The 12838-nt window shown below is 41.6% G+C and overlaps 1 protein-coding gene across 1 annotated transcript in view; it reads left to right on the top strand.

Moving 5' to 3' along the window:
- LOC124131244 (phosphatidylinositol 3,4,5-trisphosphate 3-phosphatase and dual-specificity protein phosphatase PTEN-like) overlaps window positions 1-12838 on the top strand; it is a 49255-nt gene that overhangs the window by 22836 nt on the left and 13581 nt on the right. The window lies entirely within an intron of this gene.

A 12838-nucleotide genomic window follows, 5' to 3' on the forward strand; every position in this document is an offset into this window, starting at 1 on the left:
CAGTCAAGCTTCAAATATGTGCTTCAACTTTCAAATTAAACTCTTTTGGTTCTGGATATTATTATTATTATTATTATTATTACTACTACTACTACTACTACTACTGCTACTATTATTACTATTATCATCATTATTATTATTATTATTATTATTACTACTACTACTGCTACTATTATCATCATCATCATTATTATTATTTTTATTTTTATTATTATAATTGTTAATAGTTGTTACACTTACATATGGGCCAGATCTAATGGCTTGATTTGCCTGAATGGGCTTCAGGTTAGTGGTTAAGGGCCCACACACTGCATCCATTGTTCTGGTTTTCTGTTGGTTAGACATCATCAGATATTCTGTTGGTTAGACATCATCAGATATTCTGTTGGTTAGACATCATCAGATATTCTGTTGGTTAGACATCATCAGATATTCTGTTGGTTAAACATCATCAGATATTCTGTTGGTTAGACATCATCAGATATTCTGTTGGTTAGACATCATCAGATATTCTGTTGGTTAGACATCATCAGATAGGAAATGTTTCAAAGTCAGGACTAGGTACTACTTGCAGCCGAGAAATAAAGTCGCAATGGATGGAGTAGGTATTTTGTTTTTAAACTCTTTAAGGTTGGTGGGGTAGCCAAGTGCTTAAAATGTCAGCTCGTTATGCCGGTACAATGTGTGAAGCTAATTTCTAGTTTCCCCTCTCATTTTTGCGCTGGAATGTTGCTAAAAGCAGCATAAAATCATACTTACTAAAACTCTTTATGCTCTTAATCTTATTTTGACCTTTGAGCATTATTGTTAGAAATTATGGTTGAAAGGGACCGTGTCATAGTCCAAATTTGACAGAGATTTTGAGAGCCCCAACAGCTAATGCTGAATTTCTGATTAAAATAATGAATCCGTATGCCCATTTCTATCAAACAGCCCTCCTGATATATAAATACACAAGATGCAATGCCAGAATACTAGAGAATACTAGAGAATACTAGAGAATACTATCACCCTACCCCAATCTATAAGAGGCACATAGTTTCAGTATTTTAAATAAAGCATCCGATCCCATGTTTATACCAAGCATGCAACTGCTACTGTCAGACTTGCCATTGATCCCCTCAATTTCTAGGGAAACACAGTGTCTTATCACCAGGGTAGAATAACTATGTCCCATGGGTTATGTGAGAGAGTGCAGAGCTTACGAATGAAATCTCAGACTTAGTTTATTTAGAAATGTCAGGCAAAGATGAAAATTAACCAACTATAAGGTCTAAGTAGAGGGATTTCCTCAGGCAGTCCAAAACACAGTGCTTTTAGTGCCAACATAGCTGAGGCTTATCATACTTGATTGATGAAGTTTAATATGTTCAACAGCCTTAGAAATCAGTCTTAGGAGGAGTCCAGAGTCTTATTTCACTAGTCCTCAGTATGTAGCTAGTCATGCTTGAACAAGACAAAAATGTTTGCCATGTTTTCATTTTCTGTCAGTTTTATTCAGCATGTCAGTTCAATTTGTAGCCAAACTGAAGCATTGCGAACTTGTTCAGAATGAAAGCCTTCAAGCTACTAGTCACTGAGGACTACATCATTGGATTTTTACTTGTCAGCATGCTCTGCGGGCGAGTGACTACTGTGAATTTTGAAGACTGTTCAATATTAAATCATCTGTCCTGCTGAATTCCACAGCCAAACATTTAATATTCCATTGATAAATTAAATTTCATCAATTCTTTGCAAAGTTCTGCAATCTCTTATTCATTTTTGCATTAATCTGAGCTTTTTATTTTGACAAGATTATCAATGATTTGTGAATTATATTAATTAGTAATCATTGTGGAGGCGAAATTTGCTATTATCTGAATTTGGGGGCAAGAATGTTATTTGATAATGTGACCCTTATATTTTAGTACATATCAATTGCTTCCTCCTTATTGATGAAATGTCTAGCACAGCTGTAACTAATCCTCCGATATTGCGGTACTTTGTGCCACGATACGAGTATAGTAGCATGATGTTATGTGAAGGATAAGGCACGACTCCGAGGTTATTGTCGAGGCAGTAAGACCGGGGCAAGAGGGTATCTGCAATGTAAGACCGAGGAGCCGATGCCCTCTTGCCCTCTCACTTATAAACCATCTTAATGCAAGCAATGACAGAAAATAATGAAAAAATATCAAGATATCTTATAGTGAAACAATACAGTGTGTCGTGGTATAAAAGTAATTTCAATCAAAGAGTGAGAGAGAAAAAACACATGCAGCATGGACCAGCCCGAGTCATGACACGCAAAATTGACCAACTTCTGATCACCTGCCCCAGTAGCTCAGTAGGAAAACATTTCGTTACAAGAAACTTAACACGATATGGGAGGTTGCAGGTTCGATTCACATCATGGAATTTTCATGTAAAAATAAATTGTGGCTTTTATTAACCAATCATCAAAGACAATTGTGTTCATATCAAGGGGCAAGTTTATAAAACGTTTATTGTAAAACCTAGGTATTTCAGTTGAAATGTAAAACCTCAATGCAGGTTTAGAAGGGACAGATTTCAAAACCTTGGTTTGGAAGAGAACCTCTTGAAAAGAGGTTTATAAGTATAGACACAAGGCAGTACCATTGTGCTTGATACAGAAGGACAAGTAATTTGTTGTTTTGTTGACTTCTTCATATGACGAGGCACGTGTGACCCAGTCGTATAAGGCACCACAATTCGCTGTGCAGAGTTGCATTCCTCCCTTAGGCGTGTTAGACACCTGTGATTGTCGCTTCGAATCTCCGATTCACACTGATTTTATTGCTAGATCTATCAGCAGCAAACCGGCTTTCCTCTCACATCAAGCTGACACACTGTGATACCTTTGAAATAGTTAAGCAGTTCAAAGCCCAACTCACTCACTCGCTTAATATGTCAAGTGGCAAGTTTTCATGCATTTTGCCACACATTTTCCCGAGGCAAGAATGTTAACTGACTTTACAAGTCCAGTTTCCACCCTTTGCCGAACTAGGCTGGAATTTCTGGGCTCGATCATAGCGCCACCAGTGGGTTTTTTACTGTTATGAGTTAGGTTTATTCTATGCCTCTCCCATATGGACCAATCAGATTCCACCTCTCGTATCACATGCATTTACCTCAAACAAAATGGTGGCGCCCAGTCAAGACGATCAAGGTCTATTTTTTGATAAAAAGGTTCTTACTTTGTGAAGTACATCAAATCACGTGAGCACCTTGATTAAAAACATGGAAAGATTTGGAAAATATCTGTTGACAACGAGTTTGCGATGCACATGCTTTGCAAATCCTGCAATCGACCAAACTCTTGCATGACAGTTTACGAACCGGATTTCGATTTTGGTGCGTGATTTTGATAGGACTATGCATAGACTCGTTATTCCAGCCAAAATCTAACTCCATAATCCCAGCCTAGTTCGGCAAGGGTGGAAACTGGACTTTTATAGTCAGTTAACTCTCTTGCTTCGGGAAGATGTTTGCCAGCTTGCTATTGATGCATCTATTGCTGTGTGACGAAGTGTGTGGTTTTAGCCCCAATGCCTATCACATAGAGTATGTGATATGCTCATAGTATATTCATGATATATGATTATGATGCATATTCCCACGATTTTCACAGTTCAGTTTTTGTGATGGCAGTAGATAAATTAGACAGGTCATGCAGAATTGAATAGAGAGGCAGAGAAAAAGAAACCCTACTCTCTACATGCTCAAGATGTGGGATATCTGATCCTATCTGAGCGTGACACAAGCGACATTATTATGGGTGTAACCAACATCATTTTCTCGTGTCAGTGTGCACTCTTGTTGTGTCCTCCAGCCAGACTGTCGTTACTATTAGCATGTTCACAAACGAGATTGACATGACACGAAATATACATGAAAAGGGATGATACTCATCGTATCATTGTTGACCCTCTGTACTTTGCACAGAAACAGCCAGGGGTCATGTTACTCAGCTAGAATACACATGTGAAACCTTCATTGGAATTATATACTCGTTAAGTTTGTTATCCGATATTTGATTAACCTGCCTATGTGTCGTTTGTATCTGTGTCCGACAGAGTCTCATCGATTTACATATACCGCATTTTAGGTAATAAGCGCCAAGGGCGTTCTCAAAATTAGAAATAGGGGTCTCTTATTAGAATATTATTTTGAGTTGAAAGATCATAAATTTCATGGTTTATGCTGACAGCCTGAAATGTTTATATACGACAGATATATTTTTCCAGGATTCAATTGCCCATAATTAAGGGTGGGTGCATATAACATACGAGTGCGTATTATACACAAATGAATAAGTCTTGTGTATATTAATCAATTGGAAGAGGTGCTAATTGAGATTGTTCACTAGCCAATATATTAGCAAATATTGCCGTGGGCGCTTATTAGAGCAGGGCGCTTATTACGTCGAATACGGTACATGTACTTGCTGTTATAGAGACTTCATATTAATTTGACTTGGATTGACTAGTGATTGAGGAACCAACTATTTTAAGGAGTGTTTGTTATTCTTTATTAAATGGAATCAGGGTTTCTTATTTTTTCATTCTCATCGTCATCCAATTGTCCTGAAGAGTTTCAAATTGGTTAATGATGCATAATGTTCTATGAAAGGTTGCAAAAATCATGAAATTGTCCTATGATATTTGCCTCCAGTAAAAGTTCTTAGATCTCTTAAGCTATTTTTGATTAATCTAAGCCTAATCTGTCCATGACTTGTGGATTTAAATTTGTTTATTATTGTAATTATTGTAGGGATAAGGGGGTGAAAGTTGCACAGGTTTCCTGAACAATTTCCTATTTGGTAGTGATACAGAATATCCTATAAACAGCTGCTGACATCATGAGGTGAGGTGAAATGGGGTTTAACGTCGCGTCCAAGATTATTGCACTTATATAGCGACGTGCATGTACGTGTGTGTGGTTGTGTGGCTGCTTGTACTAGTCCGGACTGATGCCGATTTATAGTGCTAGCTCACTGAGATAGCATGCCGCAGTTTAACATGAATACCCCACTCAGACACAGTATACTGACTCCGAGCTGACCAGTCCTTGTTTTAGCCTCTTAATGCCGAGCGCCAAGACAGGGTAACAACAAGTACCATCTTTTAACGTCTTTTGGTATAACGCGGCCCGGGATCGAACCCCGGACCTTCCGCTCTCCGGGCGGACGCTCTACCACTAGACCACGGAGGCGGTCGCTGACATCATGAAAATGTCCTTATGACATTTACTCCCAGTAAACTCTCTTGGAATATTTCTTTCTTTCTTTATTTCTTTATTTGTTGAAGTTGACAGATTGAGGCAAGACGAGAAAAAACTACTTTTCACTCCCATGTGTTTGGTTACTGCTGTGAGAGAGGGACAGGCTGACATTGATTGTGTAATTTTGGGTTCATGTTTTTGAAATATTGAAATCATAAAATCAGGAACATGATTAGTAGGGCTGCAACGAATACACTATGAGGCGAATAGGATTTGTATCATGAATATAGGGTAATGAATACGAATAATAATTCATGAATACAATAACAAGTCAGCAGTTGATGTATCATTTGTCATATTCAGCATGTTCAGTGAGGCAACAACAACATAAATTATTTGACATGGTTTGTTAATTTTTAATATATTATTAAATATATTATTCATTTATATACCGCATTTATCCAGGTACTAGTATCTGCTCAAATGCAACAATGACCAGTGACCACAATACTGTCAAATTAAATAGTATAAGAGTGTTGTCTTTTGAAGAAATCTATGCATAAAATATGTTCTTATGGGTATTTTTTTAGGTAAATGCATATGCTTGCATATTCATAAATATTCGATTCTAGTGGTCACGAATAACGAATTCAATTCATGAATGGATACGGTTCGATTCATGTGAGATTCCGGGGTAGAATAGGTCTTTCTGCAACAGGATCGGGTGGTCAGGCTCGCTAACTTGGTTGATACATGTCATCGATCCGAATTGCATGGATCAATGCTCATGATGTCAATCACTGGATTGTCTGGTCCAGACTCGATTATTTTACAGACCGCCGTCATATAGCTGGAATATTGCTGAGTGTGGCGTTAAACAACAAACAAACAAACAAAATGGTTCGATTCACCGAATACGCAAGTGAATCGTAACAGCCCTAATGGTTGGTACCATTTTTAGGCAATCCGTGAAGATCCGCGTTAGAATTCGTCTCCAGCAACCTATGCTTGTCGTAAGAGGCGACAAATGGGACGGTGGTGGTTCAAGCCCCTGGCCACATCATACCCAAAGATGATTTTTAAAAATGGTACTTGTTGTTACCCTGCCTGGTGCTTGGCATTAAGGGGATAAATCAAGGACTGGTCGGCTCAGAGTCGGTATGCTGTGTCTGAGTGGAGAATGAGTGGAGAATCCATGTTAGACGTTCAGGTGCGAAGCTGCATGATTATTTAAGTGTTAATATGCTAATGATCGATAAAAGAAAGGGTAGTTTTGTGTATCATTTTCAGAAGATGAAAATTAAAGTATCCCCAGATTCAAATAATGCAGGAACAAACGTGAACAACCTAAGTGTACCCTTAATATAGAAAAACTGCCTTCTTGTCTGCCTAAAATGAGTATGAGTGAGTGAGTATGGTTTTACGCCGCTTTTAACAATATTTCAGCAATATTACAGTGGGGGACTCAGGAAAATGGGTCGAACCTGGATCCTCGGCGTGACAAGCCAACGCTTTAACCACTAGGCTACCCCACCGCCCTAAAATGAGTATGAGGTTCCAGTGTTTTTCCTGGCATATTGTGTGTCATCGTACCCCAATAGTGTTGACAGTCAACCACTGGCTTGCCTTTATTCCACTGTTCGCTCCCCACCCCTAGACTAACATTTTGTCCCAGATTTATGACAAATTTAAAATACTGTATTCGACGTAATAAGCGCCCCACTCTAATAAGCGCCCATGGCGATATTTGCTAATATATTGGCTAGTGAACAATCCCAGTTAGCACCCTTTCCGATTGATCAATGTACAAATGACTTACTTATTCCCATACAATATGCGCTCATGTGTTATATGTACCCATAATTATGGGCAACTAAATTCTTGAAAAATATATCTGTCTATATAAACATTTCAGGCTGTCAGCATAAACCACAGAATTTATCTTTCAACTCTGTTTTTTTTTGTGCACAAAATACTATCCTAATAAGAGCCCCCTATTTCTAATTTTGAGAGCGCCCTGGGCGCTTATTACGTCGAATACGGTACATGTCTGCAAAATAAAAGGTAAAATCCAAAGAAGCCCAGAATGTTTGCTGAGAACTGACACAATATAGACTTGCTAAATCATTCTGTACTTGAGTTGGATTAATTGGATAATTTATTCTCTATGGTCTGGGAGACCGTGCCTACCCACTCCAGGCCTAACAAGAGGGTGATTAGATCATGTTTGTCTGTATTGGTTTGTGCTGCAACCAAGTTTGTCATATTTACATTTAATATTACAAGTTGCACCCTACCTGCAGTGTATATTGGAGAAATATTTCTCCATCTCTACATCTTCTCGTAGCTCCTCAGTGTAACAAAATAAACAAATGTCTCTTGAAATGTTTCAAGTAGAAACACTTAAAGTTCACTGAGAGGCCTGTTTTCTGTAAGTGCATCTGTGCGAATCTCACACACATCTCAACAATGTTTTGACTGAAACATTAATCATATTCCCATTATAGGTAGACCAGCCATTTAGTTATTCACCCATTCATAGTGAAACCAAGTTTATCCCCCCAGTCATAGTTAGACCAAGTTTGTCCCCCTGTTCATACTCAGACCAAGTTTATCCATCCATTCACATTTAGACCAAGTTTATCTCCCAGTTCATTGTTAGACCAAGTTTATCCGTCCATTCATAGTTTGACCAAGTTTATCTCCCCATTCATAGTTAGACCAAGATTATCCCCCATTTTATAGTTAGACCAAGATTATCCTCCATTCACTCACTCATTCATTTAGTCACCAACTCAATCATCATTAACAAACCCACTCACTCACCCAGTCAACCATCCACCAACTCATCCACTCACTGAGTCACCCACCCACCCACTCACTCATTAACCAACCCAATCACTCATCCAACCACCCACTAACCAATTCTGGCTCGCTGACTTGGTTGATGCATGTCATCAATCCCAATTGCGTGGATCGATTTTCATGATGTTAATCACTGGATTGTCTGTTCCAGACTTTGTTATTTAGAGACAGCCGTCATATGGCTGGAATATTGCTGAGTGCGGCGTTATATAACAAACTAACCAACTAACCAATTCACTTTCCGATCCACTCACTCACTCACTTACTCTGCCAGTCACTCACTCACTCACTCTCCCACTCAATCACTCACCCAACCGCTCAATCACTCTCCAAACCGCTCAATCACTCTCCCGTTCGCTCACTCTGGTCCTTGTTTTAGCCTGTCCACTCACTCACTCACTCACTCTCCCAGTCACTCACTCACCCTCCCACTCACCCACTCATTCACTCTTGTCTTTGTTTTAGCCTGTCCACTCAATCTCAGTCACTCACTCACACTCACTCATTCACTCACTTACTCACACTCCCAGTCACTCACTCCCAGTCACTCACTCACTCACACTCCCAGTCACTCACTCACTCACACTCCCAGTCACTCACTCACTCACGCTCCCAGTCACTCACTCAAACTCCCAGTCACTCACTCACTCACACTCCCACTCACTCACTCACTCACACTCCCAGTCACTCACTCACGCTCCAAGTCACTCGTTCACTCACACTCCCAGTCACTCACTCACTCACACTCCCAGTCACTCACTCACACTCCCAGTCACTCACTAACTCACACTTCCACTCACTCACTCAAACTCCCAGTCACTCACTCACTCACACTCCCACTCACTCACTCACTCACACTCCCACTCACTCACTCACTCACACTCCCATTCACTCACTCACACTCCCAGTCACTCACTCACTCACACTCCCAGTCACTCACTCACTCACACTCCCAGTCACTCACTCACACTCCCAGTCACTCACTCACTCACACTCCCAGTCACTCACTCACTCACACTCCCAGTCACTCACACTCCCAGTCACTCACTCACTCACACTCCCAGTCACTCACTCACTCACGCTCCCAGTCACTCACGCACTCACACTCCCAGTCACTCACTCAAACTCCCAGTCACTCACTCACACTCCCAGTCACTCACTCACTCACTCTCCCAGTCACTCACGCACTCACACTCCCAGTCACTCACTCACTCACACTCCCAGTCACCCTTGTCTTTGTTTAAACCAGGAGGTAGTAACAATGTTCCTTATGTATTGATATTTCCGTGACACTTTTCCTTACTTTGAACTGTAGTGAAAGTAGTGTGGCCAGGTGGCTGAATGCAGGAAGTAGACAACAACCAGGCACTTGTAACTAGGACACACAATATGTAATATGTCAAAATATCTCAAACAGGAAATAATCTTTGTCCTGCCTACATGGAAATAAATCTGAATAAGAAGCAGATCCATAAATAGTCCTTTTTGTCATGTGTAAACCTGAAGGAAGTGAAGACTGTCGTACATCAAGTGGCGTGCTCCAAATTACTGTTTTAGCCATTGAGTGTTTACACACATGTAATCCTTCACGTTGGGTATTGATAGTTTAGTTTGGGTATTCAATAGGGCTGGTACAACTCCAAGCTTACTACCCAGCTACCCGACCCGCTATTATCTAACCCTACCCAAATACCCGCTGTAGGTCTCATGAATTGGGTACAAAATGTCCTATTAGGAATTGTGTTACCAGACCCCTGGCATAAAGTATTAATAATAATGATATAAAATGATCGGGTCATGCATACACTGAAGTTGACTGTAGCTGTAACATACAAAAGTCAGAAAGATGTGCAAACATTAGCGACTTGTAGGTAAAGATGGAGTGCCCACGTGTCCGGGTAGGTCTATTGGTAACCATGTCCTACTCAGTACCCACCCGACCCAAGTACCTGAGTTACATTAGTGACTTGTAGGTAAAGATGGAGTACCCACGTGTCCGGGTAGGTCTATTGGTAACCATGTCTTACTCAGTACCCATCCAACCCGAGTACCTGAGTTACATTAGCGACTTGTAGGTAAAGATGGAGTACCCACGTGTCCGGGTAGGTCTATTGGTAACCATGTCCTACTCAGTACCCACCCGACCCAAGTACCTGAGTTACATTAGCGACTTGTAGGTAAAGATGGAGTACCCACGTAGGTCTATTGGTAACCATGTCCTACTCAGTACCCATCCGACCCAAGTACCTGAGTTACATTAGCGACTTGTAGGTAAAGATGGAGTACCCACGTGTCCGGGTAGGTCTATTGGTAACCATGTCCTACTCAGTACCCACCCGACCCGAGTACCTGAGTTACATTAGCGACTTGTAGGTAAAGATGGAGTACCCACGTGTCCGGGTAGGTCTATTGGTAACCATGTCTTACTCAGTACCCACCCGACCCGAGTACCTGAGTTACATTAGCGACTTGTAGGTAAAGATGGAGTACCCACGTGTCCGGGTAGGTCTATTGGTAACCATGTCTTACTCAGTACCCACCCGACCCGAGTACCTGAGTTACATTAGCGACTTGTAGGTAAAGATGGAGTACCCACGTGTCCGGTTGGTCTATTGGTAACCCTGTCCTACTCAGTACCCACCCGACCCGAGTACCTGAGTTACATTAGCGACTTGTAGGTAAAGATGGAGTACCCACGTGTCCGGGTAGGTCTATTGGTAACCATGTCTTACTCAGTACCCACCCGACCCGAGTACCTGAGTTACATTAGCGACTTGTAGGTAAAGATGGAGTACCCACGTGTCCGGGTAGGTCTATTGGTAACCATGTCCGACTCAGTACCCACTTGACCCGAGTACCTGAGTTACATTAGCGACTTGTAGGTAAAGATGGAGTACCCACGTGTCCGGGTAGGTCTATTGGTAACCCTGTCCTACTCAGTACCCACCCGACCCGAGTACCTGAGTTACATTAGCGACTTGTAGGTAAAGATGGAGTACCCACGTGTCCGTGTAGGTCTATTGGTAACCATGTCTTACTCAGTACCCACCCGACCCGAGTACCTGAGTTACATTAGCGACTTGTAGGTAAAGATGGAGTACCCACGTGTCCGGGTAGGTCTATTGGTAACCATGTCCGACTCAGTACCCACCCGACCCGAGTACCTGAGTTACATTAGCGACTTGTAGGTAAAGATGGAGTACCCACGTGTCCGGGTAGGTCTATTGGTAACCATGTCCTACTCAGTACCCACCCGATCCAAGTACCTGAGTTACATTAGCGACTTGTAGGTAAAGATGGAGTACCCACCTGTCCGGGTAGGTCTATTGGTAACCATGTCCTACTCAGTACCCACCCGACCCAAGTACCTGAGTTACATTAGCGACTTGTAGGTAAAGATGGAGTACCCACGTGTCCGGGTAGGTCTATTGGTAACCATGTCCTACTCAGTACCCACCCGACCCAAGTACCTGAGTTACATTAGCGACTTGTAGGTAAAGATGGAGTACCCACGTGTCCGGGTAGGTCTATTGGTAACCATGTCCTACTCAGTACCCACCTGACCCGAGTACCTGAGTTACATTAGCGACTTGTAGGTAAAGATGGAGTGCCCCTCGTGTCCGGGTAGGTCTATTGGTAACCATGTCCTACTCAGTACCCACCCGACCCGAGTACCTGAGTTACATTAGCGACTTGTAGGTAAAGATGGAGTACCCACGTGTCCGGGTAGGTCTATTGGTAACCATGTCCTACTCAGTACCCACCCGACCCGAGTACCTGAGTTACATTAGCGACTTGTAGGTAAAGATGGAGTACCCACGTGTCCGGGTAGGTCTATTGGTAACCATGTCCTACTCAGTACCCACCCGACCCGAGTACCTGAGTTACATTAGCGACTTGTAGGTAAAGATGGAGTGCCCACGTGTCCGGGTAGGTCTATTGGTAACCATGTCCTACTCAGTACCCACCCGACCCAAGTACCTGAGTTACATTAGCGACTTGTAGGTAAAGATGGAGTGCCCACATGTCCGGGTAGGTCTATTGGTAACCCTGTCTTACTCAGTACCCACCCGACCCGAGTACCTAGTTACCCGTCCCAGCCCTAGTATTCAATATTTCTTTTCTCCCTTCGGTTGAGTCTTGTGGGTATTTTTACCCCAATGAATAGACATATATTTCTTTCTGTTTGTGTGCTGCCCCAAGTGTCTTACATATCTCAAGAGATATCTCTGAAGAGCGGTGACGCCCACGTCTAGTTATCAGTAAGCAAGTCGCAACACCTTTCTTGTGTATTTTTTGTTGCATTAGAGTTCATATGTGTGTGCTATCTGCACTTGATGAGTGAATATAAGATAGCTATATGATAAATCGCTAAGAACAATGAAGAACAAAGCATATTTTTTTTTTCGATAAAACAATGTTCTATCATGACATCATTTCTTGAATTCTAACATACGCTCGTAACTTGATGACTTCATAAATTTTGAGAGGGAAGTGTCTAGTGAGTTGTTCCTCATAAATGTAGCTAGGTAACGCAGATAAATGTGATGGCCGAACGATCCCATCCAGAAGCGGGAGAGATATGACAATCAGTATTGGGAGAAAAGATACAGATAATCGATGTGAGAAGACCAAAATTATCCCCCTTGTACATAAATGGAGTCGTCCGACATTGCCGAGGTTGGATTATATTCGTGGAGTCATCATTATTTAAATACGAGTAAATGTTTTTAAAGCTTGTACAGTT

Source organism: Haliotis rufescens, unplaced genomic scaffold, assembly GCF_023055435.1.
Source record: "Haliotis rufescens isolate VD_foot unplaced genomic scaffold, xgHalRufe1.0.p SCAF_20, whole genome shotgun sequence".
Taxonomy (NCBI): Eukaryota; Metazoa; Mollusca; class Gastropoda; order Lepetellida; family Haliotidae; genus Haliotis; species Haliotis rufescens.